General features: G+C 31.6%; 1 long non-coding RNA gene across 1 annotated transcript; it reads left to right on the top strand.

Moving 5' to 3' along the window:
* The first annotated feature begins 11,132 nt into the window (after nt 1-11,132).
* Nucleotides 11,133-12,329, top strand: LOC134695747 (uncharacterized). Its single transcript, XR_010102838.1, has 2 exons — nt 11,133-11,284; nt 12,095-12,329. It is a non-coding gene; the product is annotated as an uncharacterized LOC134695747 (long non-coding RNA).
* The last annotated feature ends 9,947 nt before the right edge of the window (nt 12,330-22,276 follow it).

The following is a 22,276-nucleotide window of genomic DNA, read 5'->3' on the forward strand; positions in this document are numbered from 1 at the left end:
CCTATTTTCATTTTAGATATCCTCAAATTATTATTATCCATTTTTAATATAATTTTATAATGTCAAATAACATGATTTAGTTTTACTAAAATTAAAAATTAACTATTATAAATGTTCAAAATTGTATAATATTTCCTGTATTTTTAATAAGTAGTTTTTGATTTGAGAGTGAAAAAAAAATCGGCCAATCAGAATTAAGGTTTCATTTGACTTTGGTAAGCTATTTTTGAAAATTGGCTGGAGCTAATTCAGTTTTGAATTTGAAAAAAAGTTTACAGAGTTTATTGAAATACTTACACAAAGTTACACACATGAAAGGAAAGGAGAACCTTACAAAAAAGGACGCTTTGTGGGTTTTCATGTTTCTGGCTACTCTTTGTGTACTTATTCAATTAAATGAAAAAATAACACAAAGAGTTGCTGGGGAGGTTGCCCATGTTAACTTACAACAAACAAGGGAAATTATGGATTATAACAAAGGATATAGTATATGATTATTCTTTAAAAAGGTATGTTACTATTTCAAATTATATGCATTTATAATAAAACAGTGTAGAATTTTTATTTCAATCTATAAATATATTATAAATTAGTGCCTATAAATAGCAACACATGACATACAAATATATGGGAGTGTGGATTAATCAGTACAGAGATTATTTACTCTTAAATTGTTCTTGAATAAATATTTCATTGATTAGATTATGTTTTCTTGAACTCGAGTAATTTAAGCAGATTACTTTAAAGTGTAATTACTTGAATTATCATTTTGAATAACTAAGATTTTTATTAAGAATTACTTAAAATTATTACTAAGAATTACTTAAAATTATTACTAAGAATTACTTAAAATTATTACTATGAATTACTTAAAATTATTACTATGAATTACTTAAAATTATTACTAAGGACTACTTACAATTATTACTTAGGATTTCTAACAGCTATTACTTAGGATTACTAGAAATTATTACTAATGATTACTTGAAATTATAACTTAGAATTACTTGTAATTATAACTTAGAATTACTTGTAATTACTTTTTTTTTCTTAGTATTACTTAAGATTATTTCTAAGAATTACTTGGAATTGCTTGCATTATTACTATGAATTACTTTTAGTTTTACTATTAATTACTTACAATTACTTGTTATATTACTAGTATTAAAATGTAATAAATACTTGAAATTTTTTCTTTAAAATATTACTTAGAATTACTTATGTTGATTATTTTGTTTACTGAATTGGATTACTTAGAACTACTTAAAAAGTAAATTACTTGTATTTACTTGAAATAACTTAACATCACCAATAATTACTATCAATGATCAATAATTTTGACAAATTCAATTACTTGAATCAAGTAATTGAATTACCTTTTTTTTTGGTAATTCCAAGTAATTGTTTTATTAGAGTGTAATTATTTGCGAAAGAGTATCTACATCTTCTTTCACGCGTTTAACCCATTGCCTGGCATACTTCTGAATTGAATCTGTCAGTATCTAGAAGTTGATTGTTCATTTTAACGAATATGGGCTTACCATTTTTCGAACCTTTGGCATTTAAGTATGTGTAAAAAAAAATGTTGATGTCACAAGTAATAACGTGGCCAGCTGACCTTCACATACATGGGAAGCTAGCACCGGTGCATTCGGGGGGTTTTAACTCGTCAAAATTGAGATCCTCAAAAACGAGTTTGTAATTGAACAATTAAGTTGCTATAGATTTGGTATAGGTGTGAGAGATGAGAGAAGTATTTTCGATTAAACAATCTAAGATGAAGAATATTGCACAAGTTGACGACATCGATACCTTTGTTGGCAAAGGAACGTTAAATATTTTTTTTTTCTCTTTTTCATCTTTTCCAGTGCGAACTGGATTGAACTGTATGTGTCTTGCAATATCAGAAATAATCACTGTAAGTTTGTATTGGTTTAAATTACTATTTGTCCTACAGGTACTTACAGATGGGTGCGGTCCTAACCTTGACAAAAGTTAACTTAGAGTTAACTTGTTGACTGCTTTCCAAGTTAACTTGAGAATTTTTAAGCAGTCAAGCAAGTTAACTTCGTCGTCGGTGGACCAGACCTACGGTCTGCTTTTTTAGTACTGCTGCAGACCTATCGACAAGTCTGCTCCAGACCAGACCTGTGGACAAGTCTGCTTTTGACCAGTCCTGATGACAGGTCTGCCCCAGACCAGACCTGTGGACAGGTCTGCTTTTGACCAGTCCTGAGGACAGGTCTGCCTCAGACCAGACCTGTGGACAGGTCTGCTCCTGTCCAGACCTGAGGACATGTCTGCTTTTGACCAGACCTGTGGACAAGTCTGCTATTGACTGTCCCTTTCTAAATTTTACTTAATGCTTAAATTTATTCTTGCATGGATATTTCATTGATATTCAACTTGTTTGCATTGGATTTACTATTCTATTTCCCGCAGAATATTCTAACAGAAATTGTACAGTGTCCGTAAGCATACGGTGTGGTAAAACTATCAACAATCTCGTCAAATTCGTCAGATTTGTCATTGCCCATATTTATATGGGACGTCCTAAAATTATACTCAATGCGCATTTTAATGAAATAGTTGCCACTTGACGTTTAACTATAAACAAAATCAATCAACCGACATAATAGATTCCAAGAAGAGAACCTCGTATACTTTTTTTATTAAATCATTGTAAATAGTACAAATGAATTCAGACATGTCAGTGTTGGTACGGATTCGTTGGTACTTTGATGATGTGGCATAATAGTTTTGTTTTACACGTACACCATCATGAACTCCTATATATGATGTGACTGTTATTATGAATAAAGAGATAAAATTCTGACATTCTTAATTTATTCAGAATATTTTTTGCATTAATAGTTTTCCAATATTATTGATTACGTGTACATGATGATTTACGGTCCTACTAAAATGTGAACAAGAGCGCCAGGAGAAGACGTTAAGGCGCTCGGTACAATGGTATGCGGGTATATAGATTTGCAAATAAAAGTGCACATATGATCAGTTTTGGTCAAATAGTTTTGTTTTCCAAGTCAGCATGAGGTATTTAAACTACTGAAATTTTGTTAAGTATCAATATTTTGAATAAAAGGAGGACACGCTAGCTGGTATCCTAAATTTATGCGAACAAAAATTTGTTGTTATTAAATTGCAATATTGCTGTCCATTGTCATGATTATATTATACATTGATTCCTGACATAAAAAATATGGCTGATTAATACTATGCAGGTACGTCATGGTGTATATAGATTTACAAATTAAAGTGCATATATGGTCAGTTTTGGTGGATGCCGTCAAATAATTTTGTTGTACAAGTCAACTGGAGGCATCAAAACTACTGAAATTTTGTTACGTATCAGTATTTTAAGTAAAAAGAGGACATGCTGGTATCCTAAATTTAGGCGAACAAAAATTTGTTGTTATTATATTGCAATATTGCTGTCCATTGTCATGATTGTATTATACATAAAATCCTGACATAAAGAAATGACTGATTTACTGTCTGGGTATATAGATTTTCAAATTAAAGTGCACATATGGTCAGTTTTGGTGGATGCGGTCAAATAATTTTGTTGTACAAGTCAACTGGAGGTATCAAAACTACTGAAATTTTGTTACGTATCAGTATTTTAAGTAAAAGAGGACATGCTGGTATCCTAAATTTAGGCGAACAAAAATTTGTTGTTATAATATTGCAGTATTGCTGTCCATTGTCATGATTGTATTATACATTAAATCCTGACATAAAGAAATGACTGATTTACTGTCTGGGTATATAGATTTTCAAATTAAAGTGCACATATGGTCAGTTTTGGTAATGCGGTCAAATAATTTTGTTGTACAAGTCAGCTGGAGGTATCAAAACTACTGAAATTTTGTTACGTATCAATATTTTGAATAAAATGAGGACATGCTGGTATCCTAAATTTATGCGAACAAAAATTTGTTGTTATTATATTGCAATATTGCTGTCCATTGTCATGATTGTATTATACATTGATTCTGGCATAAAAAATATGGCTGATTAAATATGCGGGTATTTAGATTTACAAATTAAAGTGCACATATGGTCAGTTTTGGTGGATGCGGTCAAATAATTTTGTTGCATAAGTCAACTGGAGGTATCCAAACTACTGAAATTTTGTTACGTATCAGTATTTTAAGTAAAAAGAGGACATGCTGGTATCCTAAATTTAGGCGAACAAAAATTTGTTGTTATAATATTGCAATATTGCTGTCCATTGTCATGATTGTATTATACATTAAATCCTGACATAAATAAATGACTGATTTACTGTCTGGGTATATAGATTTTCAAATTAAAGTGCACATATGGTCAGTTTTGGTGGATGCGGTCAAATAATTTTGTTGTACAAGTCAACTGGAGGTATCAAAACTACTGAAATTTTGTTACGTATCAGTTTTTTAAGTAAAAAGAGGACATGCTGGTATCCTAAATTTAGGCGAACAAAAATTTGTTGTTATAATATTGCAATATTGCTGTCCATTGGCATGATTGTATTATACATTAAATCCTGACATAAAGAAATGACTGATTTACTGTCTGGGTATATAGATTTTCATATTAAAGTGCACATATGGTCAGTTTTGGTAATGCGGTCAAATAATTTTGTTGTACAAGTCAGCTGGAGGTATCAAAACTACTGAAATTTTGTTACGTATCAATATTTTGAATAAAATGAGGACATGCTGGTATCCTAAATTTATGCGAACAAAAATTTGTTGTTATTATATTGCAATATTGCTGTCCATTGTCATGATTGTATTATACATTGAATCCTGACATAAAAAATATGGCTGATTTACTATGCATGTATACATGGTATATAGATTTACAAATTAAAGTGCACATATGGTCAGTTTTGGTGGATGCGGTCAACTAATTTTGTTGTACAAGTCAGCTGGAGGTATCAAAACTACTGAAATTTTGTTACGTATCAATATTTTGAATAAAATGAGGACATGCTGGTATCCTAAATTGATGTGAACAAAAATTTGTTGTTTTTATATTGCAATATTGCTGTTCATTGTCATGATTGTATTATACATTGATTCTGGCATAAAAAATATAGCTGATTAAATATGCGGGTATTTAGATTTACAAATTAAAGTGCACATATGGTCAGTTTTGGTGGATGCGGTCAAATAATTTTGTTGCACAAGTCAACTGGAGGTATCCAAACTACTGAAATTTTGTTACGTATCAGTATTTTAAGTAAAAAGAGGACATGCTGGTATCCTAAATTTAGGCGAACAAAAATTTGTTGTTATAATATTGCAATATTGCTGTCCATTGTCATGATTGTATTATACATTAAATCCTGACATAAATAAATGACTGATTTACTGTCTGGGTATATAGATTTTCAAATTAAAGTGCACATATGGTCAGTTTTGGTGGATGCGGTCAAATAATTTTGTTGTACAAGTCAACTGGAGGTATCAAAACTACTGAAATTTTGTTACGTATCAGTTTTTTAAGTAAAAAGAGGACATGCTGGTATCCTAAATTTAGGCGAACAAAAATTTGTTGTTATAATATTGCAGTATTGCTGTCCATTGTCATGATTGTATTATACATTAAATCCTGACATAAAGAAATGACTGATTTACTGTCTGGGTATATAGATTTTCATATTAAAGTGCACATATGGTCAGTTTTGGTAATGCGGTCAAATAATTTTGTTGTACAAGTCAGCTGGAGGTATCAAAACTACTGAAATTTTGTTACTTATCAATATTTTGAATAAAATGAGGACATGCTGGTATCCTAAATTTATGCGAACAAAAATTTGTTGTTATTATATTGCAATATTGCTGTCCATTGTCATGATTGTATTATACATTGAATCCTGACATAAAAAATATGGCTGATTTACTGTGCATGTATACATGGTATATAGATTTACAAATTAAAGTGCACATATGGTCAGTTTTGGTGGATGCGGTCAACTAATTTTGTTGTACAAGTCAGCTGGAGGTATCAAAACTACTGAAATTTTGTTACGTATCATAATTTTGAATAAAATGAGGACATGCTGGTATCCTAAATTGATGTGAACAAAAATTTGTTGTTTTTATATTGCAATATTGCTGTTCATTGTCATGATTGTATTATACATTGATTCTGGCATAAAAATATGGCTGATTAAATATGCGGGTATATAGATTTACAAATTAAAGTGCACATATGGTCAGTTTTGGTGGATGCGGTCAAATAATTTTGTTGCACAAGTCAACTGGAGGTATCCAAACTACTGAAATAGTGTTAAGTATCAATATTTTGAATAAAATGAGGACATGCTGGTATCCTAAATTTATGCGAACAAAAATTTGTTGTTATTATATTGCAATATTACTGTCCATTGTCATGATTGTATTATACATTGAATCCTGACATAAAAAATATGGCTGATTTACTATGTGGGTATATAGATTTACAAATTAAAGTGCACATATGGTCAGTTTTGGTGGATGCAGTCAACTAATTTTGTTGTACAAGTCAGCTGGAGGTATAAAAACTACTGAAATTTTGTTACGTATCAATATTTTGAATAAAATGAGGACATGCTGGTATCCTAAATTGATGTGAACAAAAGTTCGTTGTTATTATATTGCAATATTACTGTTCATTGTCATGATTGTATTATACATTGATTCTGGCATAAAAAAATATGGCTGATTAACTATGCGGGTATATAGATTTACAAATTAAAGTGCACATATGGTCAGTTTTGGTGGATGAGGTCAAAAAATTTTGTTGTACCAGTCAACTGGAGGTATCAAAACTACTGAAATTTTGTTACGTATCAATATTTTGAATAAAATGAGGACATGCTGGTATCCTAAATTTATACGAACAAAAATTTGTTGTTATTATATTGCAATATTGCTGTCCATTGTCATGATTGTATTATACATTGAATCCTGACATAAAAATATGGCTGATTTACTATGCTGGTATATAGATTTACAAATTAAAGTGCATATATGGTCAGTTTTGGTGGATGCGGTCAAATAATTTTGTTGTACAAGTCAACTGGAGGCATCAAAACTACTGAAATTTTCTTACATATCAGTATTTTAAGTAAAAAAGAGGACATGCTGGCACCCTTTATTTAGGCGAACAAAAATTTTTTGTTATTATATTGCAATATTGCTGTCCATTGTCATGATTGTATTATACATTGAATCCTGACATTAAAAATAAGGCTGATTTACTATGCTGGTATAAAGATTTACAATTTAAACTTCACATATGGTCAGTTTTGGTAATGCGGTCAAATAATTTTGTTGTACACGTCAGATGGAGGTATCAAAACTACTGAAATTTTGTTACGTATCAATATTTTGAATGAAATGAGGACATGCTGGTATCCTAAATTTATGCGAGCAAAACTTTTTTGTTATTATATTGCAATTTTGCTGTCCATTGTCATGATTGTATTATACATTGAATCCTGACATAAAAAAATATGGCTGATTTTCTATGCTGGTATATAGATTTACAAATTAAAGTGAATATATGGTCAGTTTTTGGTGGATGCAGTCAAATAATTTTGTTGTACAAGTCAACTGGAGGCATCAAAACTACTGAAATTGTGTTACATATCAGTATTTTAAGTAAAACAGAGGACATGCTGGCACAAGAAATGAACGCACACTTGATCTACTGTGCATGTCAAATCCATCCCTACTAAACAGAGTAGAAACATTACCACCACTAGGTGACCATGACATTATCTTCAGTGAAATAAATCTTTCCCTTTCGAAAGCCAAACAGTCACCACACAAAGTATTGATTTACAAGAAAGCAGACTGGGAAAAAATTGGAAAAGACTTAAAAGAAACATACACACATATGGAAAAACACAAATTAGAACTTGATATAGACAATATGTGGAATTTCTTTAAAACAAAAACAACAGAAAGTATCCAAAAGCATATACCAACTAAGCTAATAGGAAATAAAACCCACCTACCATGGATAGACTCAAAATTGAAAAAACTGATAAATAAGAAAAACAAATTTTATAAAAAGAAAAAACATGATAGCAAACATACTAAAAAATTTAAACAAATTAAAACACTATTACAGAAAGAGATGAGAAATGCCTATTGGAATTATATCGAAAACATGGTTTTTGACATTGAAATACAAGAGCCTGAAAATTCGAGATTTAACAAACAACCTAAAAAACTCTTTTCATACATAAAAGGCCAAAACAATGAAAACACTGGTATTGCACCTCTTAGGAGTTAAGGTCTACTTCATACAGATCCCTTGAAAAAAGCTAACATATTAAATGAACAATTTAAATCAGCTTTAACATCTGAGACCAATACAGTTATCCCTGACAAAGGTCCATCAACACATCCAATAATGGACGACATAGACATCAACAGAGTAGGCATCTATAAATTAATTAAAAATATAAACCCAAAAAAGGCAACAGGACCTGATAACATCACTGGAATAGTGCTTAAAGAAAACATCAACACATGCACAGACATACTCACTCTAATTTTTACAAAATCAATGCAAACAGGAAAAGTACCTCACGATTGGAACCACGCAAATGTAACACCTGTTTTCAAAAAAGGAGACAAACATCATCCTGGTAACTATCGTCCAATTTCACTTACATGTATTTCATGCAAATTACTAGAGCACATAATTGCAAGCAACATTATGAATCACCTTGAATCCAACAACATACTTTATGACTTGCAACACGGCTTCAGGGCAAATAGATCATGCGAATCCCAAATAATATCACTAATTCACCAACTATGTTCAAATAACGACAAATATATATAAACCGATCTTATCATCATGGATTTCGCAAAAGCCTTTGACAAAGTTCCACACAACCGTTTACTATACAAACTTAAATTTTTCGGTGTATCAGATCAAGCCGCAAACTGGATTAAAATCTTTCCTTTCAAACCGTACACAAACAGTTATGCTAGAAAACCATTCCTCTGATAACATACCAGTTACATCAGGTGTTCCTCAGGGCACTGTATTAGGTCCAATACTATTTTTGATATATATCAATGACTTACCTGACTACTTACATCATAGTCAAATCAGGCTCTTTGCTGACGATAGCATCATTTACCGACAGATAAAATCACCATCAGATTGCCTTAAACTCCAGGAAGACCTAGAAGGAGCAATCAAATGGGAACAAGACTGGCTAATGCAGTTCCACCCTGATAAATGCAACATACTTAGAGTGACCACAAAGAAAACACCTATCCATTTTTATTACAACATGCACGGTCACATTCTTGAGTCAGTTGAAAATGCAAAATATCTAGGTATAACTATTTCATCAAATTTAAAATGGAACAAACACATTCAGAACATGACATCTAAAGCAAATAAGACCCTTGGATTCATCAGAAGAAACTTAAAAATAAACTCAGTAACCATCAAAGACCGAGCATACCAAGCCCTTATTAGATCAAAACTTGAATACTGCTGCACTGTCTGGGACCCCTACACAACAGAGAACATTAACTCCATAGAAAAAGTTCAAAGACGTGCAGCGAGATATGTATGCTCAAACTACAAATATACTGAAAGTGTAACAAACATGATTAACACACTCCACTGGCCAACATTACAAGAAAGGAGACTCAAAAGCAGATTAAATATGTTCCATAGAATAACAAACAACAAAATTGCCATACCACATACTGACATATTAATTAAAAGCCAATCAAACACCAGGTCTAGCCACGAACAAACATACCGACAAATTCGATGCAGCAAAGACAGTTACAAATTTTCATTTTTCTGCCAAACTATAAAAGACTGGAACAAATTACCAGAACAAATAGCCTGCAGCACCACTACTGAGTGCTTCAAGGAGAAACTCACTAGAGAGATGCTCCTTGACACTTACAAACACCTACATGTATAATATGTATCTTGTTTTTATCTTATACCAAAAAATTAAAAATAAAAATTGAAAAATATTACTTACATACACATTTGTATCATAAAAATTGAAAAATTATTAAGAAACCAAAAATATATATTTTTAATCATTAACAATATTGTTAAACCAGGCATGCGCCGGAAAGTAATCATCAACCAGTTGATGTTTTTCTGTATATAAAGAAGAAGAAGAGAAGACCCTTTATTTAGGCAAACAAAAATTTGTTGTTATTATATTGCAATATTGCTGTCCATTGTCATGATTGTATTATACATTGAATCCTGACATAAAAAAAATATGGCTGATTTACTATGCGGGTATACCCAGTCAGCAGACTAACAGTGGGCCAACGTTGGCAAATAGTCGGCCCGTTGGTCGACCGTTGGTGTTGGCGTTACAACATTGGCCCAACGTTGGCAAATTGTCGGTCCGTTGGTCGCAAGTTTATGTTGGCTGCACAACATTGGCTCAACGTTGGCAAATTGTCGGTCCGTTGGTCGCAATTTTATGTTGGCTGCACAACATTGGCCCAACGTTGGCAAATTGTCGGTACATTGGTCGCACGTTGGTGTCGGCTGCACAACATTGGCCCAACGTTGGTCTGTTGTTGTAAATTCATATTATTATCTCATGTTGGTTATAAATAATCGGGCAAATGTTGGCATTGTGTTAGTAGCAACATAGGGCCGATATGAAATTTTTTTTAATGGAATTGATTATATAATATTTTACGCTTTATTTCTCTTGGGAGGCGGATAATTTCGATTGCAGCAGGCTTTATGAAAAGTTAAATGTTATACTGAAAGTGTTTATCAACTGAAATTACATTTACAACTCTATGTTGGGCCAATGCTGGCCCAACGTTGCATGATCATATATCATACTCTATATATAAGTCAGGCAAAATTTATACTGGAATATCATTACTGTAATAAAAAAAAATGTATATCGTAAACATAGATTGCCTGGTTAAAAATTAAAATTTATTCCAATCATTATTTATAATAACTTTATTCATTAAACTTTGTGAAACATAATAATAGCAATTATATGCAGAGTGATATTTGATACAGCCAGTTTGTTAATCAAGCCCATTCTGATAAGGTTGACCATGTGTTCGACAAATTTTAAAGATAGTTGCTATGGTAATTAAGTTTATAGGAAATCTGAATGTAATGGGATGGTCACTTTTGTGATTATTTCCTGTTGTGTATTTGTAAGAAAGCAGTGATACGAAGAAAACAAAAAGAGAAAATCATGTCATCTGGGATTCAAAGAGAAAGATAGTAACATGTAAGTTATAACTTTAAAAAATCTGATAAATATACGATTTAGAATGACAAATACGATATGATTTTTTAATCTGAGGGATGTTGTTAAAAATCAAAACATATATTAATTTCTATCATTTTATAATGCTGATCTTGAAGTTTATACGTTTCGGGCGAAATATTTTCTAGATTTTAAATCATTTCAATCCTAAAATTATCATGAAATATTTGCCACTGAACATAAGTATCTTCAAACAAATGGTAAATTATATCAATCTTTAACCACAACATGTATGATCATTACTGAAGTTAATGGAATAAAATTGTCTTAAGATGTACCTTATTCCGTAATGTTTCAAAAATGTGGTATAATGATTGCTACTTCATTAAAATATAAATGAATTTTTTAGTTTTATTGTATTTCTAAATCGCATGCAAACAGATACGATATATTTGTGAAACCTGATCATATACACACTTAAATGTGTAACAGTGTTTTTCTATATCAAATATATAACTGTTCATTAATACACATCTGAATTATTCTTTATATATCATGTATATTACGAATATACAAAGTACGATACCGAATTCTGAAATAATAGTAAATAAGGGTTTGTTATACCCACAAATCCGTCTAATACTAATAAATTTCTGACCATTAGAAAAATAACCAATATAAAAAAATGGTTATTTAAGATTTAATTTGTATTAAATAGTATTTAAACTATTTAGAATATACATTAATTTATATTACATATCTAGAAGGGAGATTACGCACGCATGCATTAGACAAATACGCAATTCAAGTTTACTTCTAACTTTATTACAGATTCGGTTAGAAAAAAAAACATAGCTGCAAATAGTCTTCGGATAAGGAGATGGATGATGCAGCTAAAGATTGGCGGCGCTTAAGTCTTGACAGAGAAGGTAGCAAGAAACAGAGAAGGGAAAAACGAATAACATATATAAATAATAATGACACTGTTGAAGTTTAAATTGAGGAGGACACTACTCGTGGTGACGACCAATGATATCAAATTTAAAATAAATAAAGTTTCATCTTCTGAATTACTTAATTTTCATTCTGGATCTGGAAACAATACAACTAAAATTACATCTCCGAAAAAATATTTGTATGATCGCCTAACCATAAGCCATACGTCATTTGTTCTGTTAAAGAAATAAATGAAATTAATATGAAAAAAGAAGATGTGGTATGATTGCTAATGAGACAACTCTTTACAAAACAGCAAATGACACAGAGTTTATCTGGTCGATCCATCAAACATTGTCAAAGAAATATCTTGGCGTCACACAATAAATAAAATTAAAGAGGCAAAGTTCATGAAAAAAACAAGGACAGTAACAACAATGGGTAATACAAAACTACAGAATTGCTACCTTAAACTTTGGCAGTTTGGAACACAATAAAAAAAAAAGATCAAAATTCTCCAGAGTATTTATCATATACAGCCCCTCATGCAGCATCCATTGTAATTTGGTTGAAACAATAGACCAACGTATTGCCAACATAAAAATGAGAAATACCCACCTTGGACCAACATAGTGCCAACATAAGAGAAGATATTTCTACGTTGGTCCAACGTTGTGCCAACATGGATTTCGTTTTTCATACAATGGGCCAACGTTGGCTCTATGTATTGCATATAACAGTACACCGTTGGGCCAACATGAAGCCATCATGTTGGGCCAACGTAGGCCCACTTTGCACTTATACGTTGGGCCAACGTTAAAATACAACGATGGGCCAATGCAATGATATACGTTGTGCCAATGTTGGGCCAACATACTCATGTTGTCTGGGTATAGATTTACAAATTAAAGTGCATATATGGTCAGTTTTGGTGGATGCGGTCAAATAATTTTGTTGTACAGGTCAACTGGAGGCATTAAAACTACTGAAATTTTGTTACGTATCAGTATTTTGAGTAAAAAGAGGACATGCTGGTACCCTTAATTTAGGCGAGCCAAAATTTGTAGTCATTATTTAAATGAATTAAACTATTGCTGATTGTGGCTGCATAGTTCAAGGATGTATAACTAACAAGGACGAGGACGTATACACCTAACATCAAATATACTTCTTTTCAAAAATATACATAATATGATTGATTTTGATCTCGGAATATATATATATATTCAGTGCCTGTTATCATTGTAACCGAGATCGTTTTTATAATAGATAGATTGTCAGATCACAGATAAATTTGTGTTACGTTCTGTGCGTACTTATTTTCAAATATTTGTATTTAATCCTCTTCATAAAACGGAAGTGTTAATTTTCAAATTACTTTATTTTCGATGTTTATACTACGAAAAAAAAGATATTATTTTTTTTTTAAAATCAACGAAGAGCGGTCCTGGTTACAAGTTAACTTAGTGTAGAGCAGACCAGTCAAAAGTTAACTTGGAAACAGGTCTGGTTTTGATCGGATTTGTCCAAGCAGAAGTTAACTTTGTGGCAGGACCGGTTTCCAAGTTAACTTATGTTAACTTTATGACAGGACTGGTTCCGAAGTTAACTTATGTTAACTTATGACAGGACTGGTTCGAAGTTAACTTATATCAATAGCGGACCTGTTTCCAAGTTAACTTTTTGGCAGACATAAAAACAGTCCTAGGACCAAGTCCGCTTTTCAAGTTAACTAGATTTTGGTCCTAGGACTGGTCAGAACAGTCCTATATTCGGTCACAGGTTAACTTTGACCAGTCCAAATGACTGGTCATCAAGTAAACTTGCTGTACAGGTTAGGAGTGCACCCATCTGTACGCATAAAAATTAGATCTTACTGTTTAAATAATGTCGAATTAATTACGTCCCCCTATCTATTTTTATGTTTTGTTATTTAAATCGGGTTTTTTTCCTATTTCGTTCGTTAATTATGTAACTGATAAAGATAGTTTTAATTGGTTTCAATTGATAAAAGTGAAGTGCACTGCTTACTTTTTCTGTGGCAAATTGTTAATTCTGGCATTATGTCACATTTAAAGTTGGTATATTGTTCTATCTGAACTGTTGTATTGACAGAGTTGACAATTAAATATTGTGCGGTAGAGTTTATTTATGATCATGTTGTCTCATGTGGAGAATTGTATCTTTGGGAATCATATATGTCAAGCCATATATTTATTTCTTCAATCGTAAGGCATTTACTATTGAATGAGGTGCAAGCACCGGACGGGTACAATCATGAGGTTTTAAATCCTCAAACACATTTTTAACTTTGTAATTGAACATTTTAGTTGATACAGGTTTGGGATTGGTTCAAAATTTGTGTTGTTATACTTTTAGTTAAAGACTTAATTGAACAATGTTGCTCGTTATATATTCTTAAGACTATATGATTGTTTGTCAACTTAAAGTTTTAAATTGAAAAGAGCGAGATGACATCAAATTCCCAATATTTTAAATTCCATATACCTATATGCCGATGAAAACAAAGCTGCATTTCATTATATGCCGCTGAATATCACTTTCTTTTCATAGAGTAAAACGGTGGTAGGATTTTAGGTAACATAGATTTAAGACTATCTTATAGATAACAGAAAACAGTGGAAAAGAAACAAAACGTATTAACAAATATTTGTTCACGCTAGGTTTCGCTCATACAATGTGTATATTTAATGATCGAATAGCATAGTAAAATTCAGTTATCTCCCGTTCACCAGTAAATCTCGAATCAAAATCAACAATACACTCTTATTTGTTAAAGTATATAAAATAAATTCAAAGAATTATCAACGATTGTTGGCCACGGGGGGGGGGGGATGGACATCGGTAAACAATTTTATAATAATACATTTGAAAGAATATAGAAAACGAAACGGGAGTGGCCTCCAATTTATGAGTGGTTTTTTTGGTCGGGTTGTTGTCTATTTGACACATTCCCTATTTCCATTTTCAATGTTATATATTCCAATGTGGTAATGTACTAGTATTTTTATATATATAAACAAGAAGATGTGGTATTGTAGAAAGGTGATACGATAAGAACGGTATAAATCAAATGTGATAGTATAAAGTAATGGTGATATTGTTATTTATCTATTTTCTTAAATGCGATGGAGAATAAAATCCATGTTATATGTATGTTTGTTGAAAATAATTGCTTAGATATGTTGACTGATGATTTCAAAATGACATTAACTGAATTCTAAAGATCGCCAAAACAGTTATAACATATTATTTAACGGAAATACAATTAAAATATATCGATGACTAAATGCACACGTGTGCAACCGTTTGGAAGAAAAACATGACAAACTATGTGTTAGTGCGTATCATATATTAAAACTGCTTACTGTTGATATTCATCGTAATTAGTATGAATGTCAACTTACAAGTAACGGATCAATTATTTATCAATAGGACATTTAAATATCTATTGTTCAAAATGTAGCTAATGTGTTTGCATAAATCATTGTATTCGTTAACAAGTATCAAATGTTAACAATTATAAATCATGTTAAATCATTTAAGTGGAAGTCCAAAACAAACTGTGTTCAGATTACATAATACAATCACGACAAATAGGTAAGATTTCTATCCGAATATTTCTACATTTCTTTAATTTATTAGAATGAAATGCTGAACAAATGTTTGTAAATTAGACAAAAAATCAGTCCCTACAACGCATAAAAAATCAGATTTAACAAGTGATTCACTTTTACTGATAGTTTGTTACAATGAAACGATCGAGTTGACTAGAAAAGAGCGAAAGAATAAAACGTCGCGAACCGATGTCGACAGGGTACGAATTATTCCACTTTACATGAATCACGCCTTTTATGTAACTGTGTTAAAATTTATAAGAAAACAAATTTATTTTACTTTTTTTGTTTAAATGACAAGAAAGAATGTTATTATATTAGGGTATGATAAAAAGTAAAATCACAAAAATACTGAACTCAGAGGAAAATCAATTTGGAAAGTCCATAATCACATGGCAAAATCAAAAAACATAACGCATCGAAAACGAATGGACAAGAACTGTTATATTCCTGATTTGGTACAGGCATTTTAAAATGTAGAAAATGGTGGATTAAACCTGGTTCTATAGCGCTAACCCTCTCACTGTAATAACAGTCTCATCAAATTCCGCTACATTTACATGATGCGTTAAATAAACAGTCACAATTAATAAAATATTCAAAATATTGGTACATCAGTCATCATCGTATAACAATTTTAAAAGGAACAATTTAACAGGACACAAAAACATCTACTATCTACGAACACATGGATTGATTTGAGTGTCTGACGTCAGAATGTTTTTTAATATAAGCCACGGTAGTGCAAAACAAAGTTCATTTGTAGGCATTGTATTTGTATATTTTATTTATTTTGAACCAATATAATCATTAAGTGGAATTTTGAGTTTATGGTGGTGTTTCTGTTTTTAGTAGGATAGTGTAATCATCCTATACAGTTATACCTGGATTCATAAAAATACATAAGTCATAAACAAGATAAAACTTTATTGTCAAAGAAGACGACACTGTGAAACTAAAACTCTATAAAACATGTATAGATCTATTTGAAAAATACGTGCTTTGGATTGCTCTTTAAATATGGATTACTTGGCTACACCTTTTCAAATCAACTAGTATATAATTCTACTGCAATCATTCAGAAATGCCTATTCCTGTAATTCCAATGTTAGCACAAATTGTAATAAAAAAAAAGAATCATACATCATTCTCTATTTTGTTAATATGTCTTGCATATCAATAATAAATTTCGGTCATATTATAGTTGGCAAGCATAATCACTGGCACATTTTTCTAAACTGGCTCTTTGATAATGTTTGTTCAAATCTTATTCCAATTGGCCAAGTATTTTCAGAGGAGAAGATTGCTGTAAAATTTTAAAGATTAACGACGACGACAAACACCAATGAAGTGTTCAGAATAGCTCTTTTGGACCTTCGAATCTAGGATCTAGGGAAAATTAAGAAAATAGATCTATAGTTTTGTCATGTTTGTCATGTTTGTGGTAAATGAAAAAAATGAAAAACAGTTTTCTAAACTGTTTATAGAACACCGCAATGACTTTACAAAAAGAAGCAATCAATTATTAAATTTCTTTAATATCCGGCAAGCATTGTACATGTGAGAACTTTCACAATTCACTTTTATTTAAAGAACTTACATATCTTAGAGACGAAACTCCTAAGTGACATAATAATTTAAAAATATTTTATCTGCACTGTTTTCAAACTTGTACGACACATATTGCAGATAAACCTGTTATTTCAGTTTTGACATATATATCTGGTATGAATTTTACCTGTGAAAGCTCTCACAATGTAATTGTCTTTATACAAGAGGGACGAAAAATACCAAAAGGGACAGTCTACCCCTTGCTTTCGCATATATTTATCATAAAAATTATTAATTTTTTGATGTTAAAGAACTAGGTTATGGCGTATTATCAATATACTGACATTTGCTTGATTTTTATTGAGAATGAAACAATTTTTTTTTCTCGATTTTTATAAAAAGGAAGATGTTTTTTTTCTGATGAGTGTAAGGAAGATAGCTATGAAGAAGAAGGACGTATGCATCCAATTATTCCAATCGATACAATGAATCTATGTCTCAACTCACTATACAGCTTTCTTTCATTCTCTTATATCTGAATATCCTAGAATGACCGTATACAAAGTATTACCGTCCTGAATTTAATATCAAGACAAAATGTGAGTCTGAATGTCGGCATCCTATATTGCTCCTTGTTTAGTTATTTTTTTATTTCTTTTTTGTTATTCTTATGCACTTGTCAAAATATTAAATGCATAGGTTCTGTACCTTGTTTTTACTCTATTAAACCAAGAGTTCCAAATGGTGAAGTTGAAATCATCCCTTCGTAAATTTTACGGACGCCATCACGAGTTGGTTGACCATTATGGAATAACCGTTTCACAAAGATATCGGATATGTTCCTTAAGTCGTAACTACAATCCCCTTCCCTTTTATGAAAGTGGCCTATCTAATGAGACTATTTACCAGATTTGTAATCACATAAGCAACACGACGGGTGCCACACGTGGAGCAGGGTCTGCTTACCCTTTCGGAGCACCTCAGATCACCCCTAGTTTTTGTCGCAGAAGGCTCGACATAGGGATAGTGATCAGTTTGTTTTAGATTGATGAGTTTGACTGTCCCTTTGGTATCTTTCGTCCCTCTTTTAAATGCGTTCAAACTAGTTTTTTTACATATTTTAATTGTGTCTGCTGTTTTATTAGTAATCTATTGACTTTTTTCTATACTTTTTCATAGCATGCATATGTTCTGTTTTTACTCTCTGAGTTAGTGTTAACTATACTTTGGGTTGACCCCCTAACATATGAAAATATAAAAACCTCCGGACTGCCTTTATTGATCCGCCTATTTCTGTTTTTCATTTTCTGCTTGATACTGAAAGTATCACTTTATCTGAGTGTTCGAAAGTACAATCACAAAATTACCGAAAAACGAGGAAAAATTCTAAACGGAAATTCTGTAATCAAAAGGCAAAACCAAAAGCTTAAACACATCAAACGAATGGATAACACCTGTCAAATTCCTGCTTAACCTATCACTTGTATGACAGTCGAACAAAATGTCATTGTAATGACAACGATGTCATTTGGAATCTGAATTGGCTGATTATTTTTGCCTTTTTGAGTCTCAACATAAATTACGAAATGAAATAATAAAAATACCTATTAAAATGATTTTATTATGTATTGCATTTTTGTAACTGTTTTATTGACGACCCTCTCATCAGGTTATAATTTCTACCTAAATCAATATTTTCAAGTTTTTCAGATTATAATAAGCAAATGAACTTGTTTTATACTAAAGGTAATAAATATGTGGGCTAAGGCCAATCACTCCATAATATTTTGGTCATTTTTTTGTTTTTTTGTTGTTGATCATATATTGTTGATTATTTATTTTCTTTCTGTTTTTATCTGAAGATATCCTTTTATGGTAATAATGTAATAACTGGCCAAACGGGTGTTTTGTTACTTTGCTGCCACCACATGTGTTTACAGGTACACAGGGATCCTCTATAGACTAAGCTAGTCTAAACCATGTTAACAGAGAATGGTTTAAACACGGGTGTTCTTTTATATTCCTAGACCAACAGGGTTAAAATACTTCTGACACATTAACTTCACTTTATATTTAACAAGAAACTCAAATAGCGTGAACAATAGGGGTAAAGAATATTCAAATACGTAATAGTCGGTGTATCTAAACGCACTGTCTATCGTGTAGTTTATAGAACAGCATGACACTGTAAAATAGAGGCTGCACCTCTATAACCTGGAATCGCATATAAATTAACACTCAAGAAGTGGCAACTTTCAGGACAGTACCATCAGACTATTCCACAAATGCATATTATCTATCTGACAATCGAATCGTATCTTGTGTCGTTCTAACAAGAAGATCTATTCTCTCATGAGACAAACTAATGACAACAACCAGAGACCAGTTGGACAACTATGGCGTATTATGAGTTTTCAGCAAGGAAAGTAAAGATAGTTTTGAGCATACAGATGTTTTATCAGTAAATTCATGAATTGTTCAGTAAACAATACTACATAGTTTTATCTAAATTATTTGCTACAGTGTTCAATCACATATTAAATATACTATAACATTAACATATATTATATCTATGCCATCTTCTAATACAATTTACATTAAAAATAACAGTACTTTGTTAAATTATTTACTAGACTTAAACCTCCTGGAGTAAGCACAGGAAGACAACTTCAATCGATGAGATTGAGATAAGTTAGACAGTTATCATTCTTGCTTCTTATAATTCTTAGCCTAACAAGTATTCAGGATTTACAAATATTCTCTCTGAATGCTGGAAAATCTCAGCAAACAGGATACTTAACAAAATATCCTTAACGAAATGGGAGAGGAAAAGTGGAATGGGGAAGGCATGTAACTTTAATCCGTTTACTTCAAAGAAACAGGTTATCAAATGAAAGCTAGCCTGAATAAATGGACCAGCTGTGTATATGTACAATTATATTACATCCATTTTTGATTCGGATCGAAGTACTATAATACTAGACTTATAGTGAACAGAAAACGTCTAAAAGTTATAAACTGCAGTAAAACTGCTTAAAACTGCATGAAAATCATAATAGAAATATGATAAACTTCAGCTATCGACAGTATCAACTGACCGAAAATCTAGCAACATATATGTAGGTCTGACTAAGGAGGAAGAGCCACTGACAAATAGGTGCAAGCTTTATATACCCGACGGAGCTATCGGGGTAACGAACGGGTTTTTAACGGGGTAACGAACGGTTCTTAACGGGGGAACGAACGGGTGACTGGGAACGGGCCTGACAAGTACGAAAAAAATCCCCGATAGCTAGAATTGAGTACATAAAAACGTAAACAACATGTTTACGGAACATAAAAGTCATCCTAGTACAATTTACAATCGTAATTGATATCGTGTTAATACAATAATCTTGTAATAATAAATCTACAACCGCTATGGTATTCATACACTGTTTTACGCTAGTGGCACATAAAGTTCACTGAGGTTACACACAGGTCACCTCATTTGCATAATCAATACACCAAAATCATTGTGCCGGTAATGGCGACTGAAGTGAAAGTGAAAGTTAACTACATAAGTTATCTCGATTTCCTAAATAAAAGTGGTTTTACACTGGGAAAACGGATTACATAGAACACTGAAAGCATAATGAATTGAATTAAAAAGGTGAAAACCGGTGTCAAACTTTAAAATAGCCAAAATAGAATCATAGCCGATAACAGGTGCTTGAATGAAAATTCACATGTTTTCCAAGGAATTTCACTTGGCCAAGTCATTACAATAACTCCTTTATGCGTCATTTGATAATGTAATTACTAAGTAAATAGAATTACATAAAAGAAGATCCTGAAATTTAGAGCATTGTATAACCAGTCAGATTTCAACCTTATCGTTTTCGAAAATTTGTTTTATTTTAGCATGGCGGCCATGTCTGTTGATTGACTGGCATAAAAATTCAGAATTTAAATAGATTTATTTTATTTGGTTATGCATTACAGAGGAAACAATCTTTGTAAAAATCGGTTTACACCAGGTAGGATAAAAAATTTATTTAAGAATTGAATGCTTCTTTTTGTAAATTTATTGGGGTGTAAAAGCGTTGACCGAAGTACATTTTGTATGAAGTGTGGAAGCGCTTCATTCTAAAAATGTACACACGGTCAACGCTTTTACAACCCTATAAAGTTACAAAAAGAAGCATTCAATACTTATAATTACATTTTTTAGCTAGGATCATGAAAAAACCATTTTTATCCAGATTTATTTAATTCACATGTGCACTTTATTGTGGGGTCTCGTGTCATCATGAATGATAAATGTTATTGTCTAATGCAATTGCTTACGGAATAACATGTGATGTGCAGTCAGCCAATCAGAATAACGTATTATTATTAAAAAAACATACATCTAATGTTATTATAATCGATATATATCCTGGATAAATATAAAAGACCCCTATAAGCGTACAATGAACCCATTATGCATGAACTACGTTTACTAGTTTGAAGTTTGAAGTCTAGTTTATGTTTTGTACACGGCGTCATTGAAAGTAATATATTTAGGCGAACGTAGTTTACAGATGTTTATTGATTCGTAGGTTTGTTTGAGGTTTCGCCATTCATATGTAAAATGAAACAAAATAGTTTGATTAGTGTTCTATTGAGCTATTTTTTTTTTATCTTAGACACTGTTTAAATGAATGACTGTCAAGGCCAGAAAGCACCTCTTAAATTATTGCTAACAAAAGACAAAGATTAATAATAATTTAAACCTCTTTATAATGCAATTTTACAAGAAGTGTCAAGTTAACTGTACAATTATCTGAATGTCCCTAATCCTTGTCTTTTCTTTACTAGTAATTCTCTTTACGGTAACGGAATCCAACAGAATAGATATATTAGA

Source organism: Mytilus trossulus, chromosome 14 (assembly GCF_036588685.1).
Source record: "Mytilus trossulus isolate FHL-02 chromosome 14, PNRI_Mtr1.1.1.hap1, whole genome shotgun sequence".
Lineage (NCBI taxonomy): Eukaryota > Metazoa > Mollusca > Bivalvia > Mytilida > Mytilidae > Mytilus > Mytilus trossulus.